Genomic DNA, 6,098 nt, shown 5'->3' with positions numbered 1-6,098 from the left:
GTCTTCAGATTTTTACAGGGGTGAGGTCGCAACAGTGATGTACTGAGTAAAGATGTACTGAGTACTGAGTCTTTTAGACAGGGTTGTAATGTTGCACAAGTATTACACAACCAACAGGACAATTCATGTCCGTTGGTGCTGCAGTTTTTTTCTTATGACCTTTAAGTGCTGCTAATGTACATAATTGCACAAACGCTCAAATAACCTGCTTCAAGACATGTCTTGACAACAATTAAGATAATATAAATATTTTTAGTTTATTTATAACAGCTGCCTCTGACAAACATTTACTATATTAGGCCATATTGACTATTAACACAGTTGTCGTAACACAAACATCTTATAAATATATCACCAGACATGATAAGCTGCTGAATTAACTGGTTGCAGGGGAATAACAAAAAACAAAAAGGTAGTAACATCAATTACAGGGAAGTAAAATCCAGTGCAGCATTGGCCACAGATAAAATGGTTTATTGACACATTTGGTTCTTCCTAACTGGCCAAGCACTTTCAGCCTTTTGAGTATTTTGACATCAGTGTCCCTACCACCAGATGGCGATACTTGCAATGGCTTTTTAACTGCAAACGTCACTTGTCACCTGCACCTGAAACAGGAAGAGCAAAAGGAAATTTGGAAGAAGAATATAACATAGGACCTGCTGAACATGAGTTTAGGCCATGGGTCTGCTAAATATTAAATGACTAATTTATACACTACTTTTTATAAAGTTTTATAAACTTTTACAACACCTGTGCCATAGATTTTGTACTTTTAATGATAATGCCACCTTACTTTTTTTTCTATATTCATAATCTACATACTTAGATATAAATATCTGAAATTCCATGTTGAGTCATGTTATCAGTGCTATATTAATGTAAACCTATGACATGTCCAAGCTGGTTTATTCAGATTTCAAGGTTTAGGGTTATGATAACATTTTAGGGTTTATGAAACCTAGAAAATCACAAAGGTATGCTGTGGTACAGTAGCACTTTGTGTCAATGATGCTGTGTGAAAATAGGATTATGTGGACTATGGAGATAGAAGGGAGTGTAGTGACATCAGTCTGCAGTCGAACTTGGAGACCGACTATGTGGAGGATCCGCCAATGGAGGTGGAGGAGGTCCTCTATGGGGACCCTCCCACTGACAATGACGTTCAGTCTGCTGTCTCAAAGAACGACAAGCCTCCGGCACCTAAGATACCGCCCAGGAGGTATCGATTAGGTGCAAAAAAGTCATCTCACAACACATCTTGAGGTGACCTCGTCCGAGGAAGAAACTCCCTTCACTAGGGAACACAGCCCTGGAACTCTTGTGCCTGTACCGAAGCCTAGTAGAGGCAAGAAGGGAACGAGACCGGCGCCAACCCCAGAGACAAGCATAGCAGCTGGTGCGCCTCCTGAATAGAAATCCATTATTTATTTGAAAATATATATTGCTCTCATATGTAAATGCAAATTTGTCTCAGCTAAAACAAACACAAGCAAGAAATATAAATACACACAAACACACAGTACATGAGACTGAAAACAGGTGACTCCTTTAATCTACCATTGTGATATTTCCCCAGAGCAAGGCTCTGCTCCATTAACCTAATCACATTACAATCCCAACAGGAGGAAGACATTTCAATTAAACCCTCTTTACATTAAACACTGGGAAATATATGTAAACTCAAACAACATGCACAATCTCTTTGACTGCCACTAAAGGCATACCAATAAATTCCCAATGCCAATCAATAAAGCTGCACTAACCTACATTACTTTTTCCATTCTTGCACTTCTTCTTGGAATAGAGGTGTGGAGTCAAACTTGTTTATGGGGTATTCTACTGTATGGTCAACTGTATTCAGGGGGTTGAAAAGTTAAGATAAAAATGTGTGTCTTATGCATCTTCCAGTGTTTGCTATGTATGGTACTGTATGTGTTTTAGTAATGTTGACCAGAGCCAGTGGCAGGTGTAATTTGGGTGTTTTGTGGCAGTTAATTGGCTGCTCTCATGCATGGAAATTCCAGGGATAAAATGAAAGTGATAAAACTTCTGATCTTTGTTGGTGATTTAAGTTTTTCTTTGATTCTTTGAAAGGCATTATGAAACCTGAGAGATTTCAGTCAAATCAAACGAATGCTGTACAGCAAGTCTGCACTGGTTGCTCAGGTTGTTTTCTAGGTTACTTTAATACATTGGCCTACATGGAGGAATCCATTATTAAATGATAAAAGTTAAGACAATTTTGTATCTCATGACATTAACAGCTATTTTTGTCCTTAACAAATTAAATGGGATGGATTTTATATGAATTGGAAAGATTTTTGTAACAGATAATGGGCATGAAATTTATATTCAAAAATGATTCCATTGTTTATGTCCAAATGAGCAGTAGTATAACTATTTATTGACTTTATTCACTGTAGCATAAATAATTTCAGAAATGTCTTTCCTGTGTGTCTTGCTTGTACATGATCACAAGGAGGCAGCATAAAAGAATCACCAATAATTACCACTTTCCTAATTATCACATTGTCCCGCCCAGAGTTTAAACAGTAAAAAAGTGACAGCATTAATTGTATTTTTGAAAAGTTTGTAATTTGCAGGTTTTCTCAGGCAGATTGAAGCATCTTGGAAATTAAACATTCTTCCCATACACCAGTGTCAGACGTTTTGTTTCTTCTTATTGTTTGTAAAACCACACTGGTGTCATCAGTGCTGGTCACATGCACTTGAATTTCTAGCTTCTAGAATGATGTAGCAAAGTATACTTTGCATGAAAAATAGAAGCTACAAGAAACTGAAATTCATGGCTGCTACATACATACACTGAAATACAGTAAAAGGCAAATCTGGTTATTTAAAATATAATCATTACAACAAGAGACTAGGGTGGAGACAGAAACGCAACCAAAATAAAAACAAAACCATATAGCACTTATAGTCAGGAGATAATAGTTTGACATATTTAACCTGTTATTGGTATAACAGCACTAACAAAAATACAAACATTACCAATTTGGGGGAAATCAGTGACCTTTAGTGCAAATGTTAATATGTTTAAAAAAACATTAATATGTTTAAAAAAAATATGTTTAGTGCCTGTCCCATTGCATTACGCCTAGAAAAGCAACAGTCCATTCAAATGGCTAATAATGAAAAAAAAAGAATGTCTAATTGCAGTCGATGAAAATACTTGCAGTAGATGGATACTTGCAATAGTGTTTTTAATATGTCTAATTTTTAACGTTTTCCCTTACTACTCTGGTCATTCCACAATACATACAAATGTCATTAAAAAAATAATAAATCAGTATTATATATTTATATATTAAGGTCAGACAACTACAAATGACATCTAATTGCCAATTTCAAATGCCATCTACTGTTCTTATGGAATGTAAAATTAACATGACTGTTAAATTTCTAAATAAATCCAGTTTGTAATTTGTCATCAACATATTCTGTTTAACTCTATAACTGCCAGTTTCAATCAAACCAAACAGCATGTCAACCATACTTCAAGATAATATCTACACTGAAATGAGTTTATAGCTGTTACTGGATTTCTTTAATTTGTGTAACTCAAATGGCAACAGAAACATTCACAAAAGACTCTGGAAATCAAAATCAATTTAAAACAAAATTTTGTTTTTGTATTATTCAACATATTTAACAAATCGCAATGTCGGAATATTCACGTGGTGTAAAGGTATTTGGTGTGGTCCCACTAGATTCTTCACTTCCTGAAGGCTGTGCTGGCTTCACAACCACACTGTACACGGTAGAAGGTGGTCCACGTTTATCCAACCTTGCAGCAGGTTTTCCATTTCCATTCTGTACAAATGAAGCAGACAAACTTTCATATACACCATATGCTGTGTGTTTCACATTACCTTCCACAGAATCGCTTAGAATTTCCACAAACGAACAATAAAATACCTTGGACCAAAGAGTGATAGGTAGTATTTAATTATGTTAATTTCTGCAGGAGTTATATTATTGATTTAAATGATACCTCAACTTCAGCATAGACAGCGTCACCCTGTGAGGAACCTATGAAAATGTGAATAGAAAATTTAACATTATTCCTTCAAATGCCAAATAAATTACTTAAATAACAGAAGATAAAACAAAAGACAAAACCTGTGGAAATATAACAACATAGCCATGAAGAGTGCTGGCATCTCACCCTGCAATCCTCTCACCCTACATGTCACGTCTTCCAAGCCCTACCCTCAGGCAGAAAACTCTGGGCTATGTGTGCCAGCACTACCAAACACAAAACCACTTGCTAATACTTTTAAACAAAAATTAAAGTAGATGTCCATTACTTTTATCCCTAGGCAGAAAAAAAGTGGCAGCCACTCAAAACAGCTGAATTCTCAGACATATCTGATAATTGTTGTAAGGGTTGGCACCAGGCCGAGGCCCCCTCCGGCCACCAGAGGGAGGCCTTGAGTCAGGCACACTACTAATCACACTTGATGCCCAGCAGCTGCGCTAGATCTATAAAAGGCCCAGTGACCCAGTCACTTAGTGCTGGGTCTTTAGCCAAGTGCCTAGCTGGTAACTCTGGGTATTGAGGTCTGTGAGCTTTTGTGCTACACTTCTGTTCTGTGAGGGTGTCTGTGTTTTTACATGTCCCCTCCCTTCTCCAGTTTTCCCTCTCATGTCTGTCTCTCTCACGAGGCTCCCGTTAGCCACTAAAGTTCCTTCCCGTTTTCTACTTTCGTTTGCGAAGTTTCAGGTCGGTTTTCCCCAGTGCATCGGGCCTGCCATTTTTCCCGTGGTGTGCTTCGTTTTCCCTTTTTCCAGGCTTGGCATGGTGTTTAGTTTTTCCTCCTGTTATGTCATCCTCCATTCCTTTGAAAAGCGATATATGCGCAGGTCATTTCATGGTTACTGTAGTCTAGCAGGGGCTCGTTCCCCTTGCAATAAAGCGGCTGGGGTTCGATTACCCCCCTGTTGTTTTTTTACTTCTCTTGTTTTACCTGTTCTAAGATCTAACTGTTTTGCACATGGACCCACCTTCATTAAAGTGTGGTAACTCACCCAGCAGAGTGTCAGGGTCATTGCCTATCTGTCCTGGGTTTGAGCCCCATTACAATTGTACAGCTATGGTCCTGAAAGTGCAGTGAGCATGCATGGCTGATATGACTTTGTCCAAGACTCCCAGTATGCTACAGCAAGTGGGGAGAATCATGACTGTTTAAGCCTACATATAAGAACCTAAAATGATCACAGCTCAGGATTTCTAGATTAGCTGTCTTTCTCCATTTTGGCTTTTTTCACTAGGTTGCTCGCTCTTGAAGAAACAGTTTTTCTAAATCTTTGTAGCTTTAGTTATTCTAGTGTTAAATGTCCAGAAAAGCTTTGTTTTTGTCCAAGCAAGATATCTGGGTTGATAAAGCATTTTTGAAGCTTTAACACTAGTAATACAGACATATTGAAAAACTATTTCAAAATAATTTAAAAACATTCACTACAATAAATAGCAAACACGTGATGAAATTTCAAAGAGGCTGGGTAGATGAAATTTTCATGTTACAGATGAACCTCTACAGAATGCTACCAAATAACCCCTGTATTTATTCATTTCCTAAGTAACCCAGGTGGATATTTTACACTGAGCATTATGTTTGATGCAGGGTTTTACTAGGGTGATTCACACCTGGCCCTTTTCTGTAAAGACTGTAAACGTGTCTGAAATAGTCAATAAGAATTTGAGGGCTGAGAATATTATATTAGACTCTTCTAAAAGACATCACAATTAAGAAATTATTTCCTTTATGCTTTAGATATTGATGAGATAACATCATTAACATCAGTTATTAATTATACTTCTTTTACCTACTTAAGTATAACTGAAAGATTGTGGTGTGACACTGGACCATTAGGAGGCGCTGTGCCTCATTTGACTGGCTACAGCAGCACAGGCAACATCTTCTGGCTGGTCACGAGGCAGACAGGGCACTTAAATTAAGTGACATGAATTAGACATTTGTATGTGTACATTTGGTAATCTCTTTCTCACAACTTGTTATTGTCTTACTGTATGTACACAGCAGGGAACACTTTGATCTTTCACTACATTG

At 37.4% G+C, this 6,098-nt stretch overlaps 1 protein-coding gene across 1 annotated transcript in view; it reads right to left on the bottom strand.

Moving 5' to 3' along the window:
* Window positions 1-232: 232 nt before the first annotated feature.
* Window positions 233-6,098, bottom strand: part of LOC145659948 (SLAM family member 7-like) — a 45,735-nt gene continuing 39,869 nt past the window's right edge. The window contains exon 5 of the mRNA XM_081723753.1: window positions 233-608. The gene's annotated coding sequence lies outside the window, so the exon portion shown is untranslated. The remainder of the gene's footprint in view (window positions 609-6,098) is intronic.

This window comes from Electrophorus electricus, chromosome 11, assembly GCF_041902795.1.
Source record: "Electrophorus electricus isolate QZ-2024a chromosome 11, ASM4190279v1, whole genome shotgun sequence".
NCBI lineage: Eukaryota > Metazoa > Chordata > Actinopteri > Gymnotiformes > Gymnotidae > Electrophorus > Electrophorus electricus.
The sequence above is the reverse complement of the archived record's forward strand: the minus strand, read 5'-3'. Positions and strand labels throughout refer to the sequence as shown.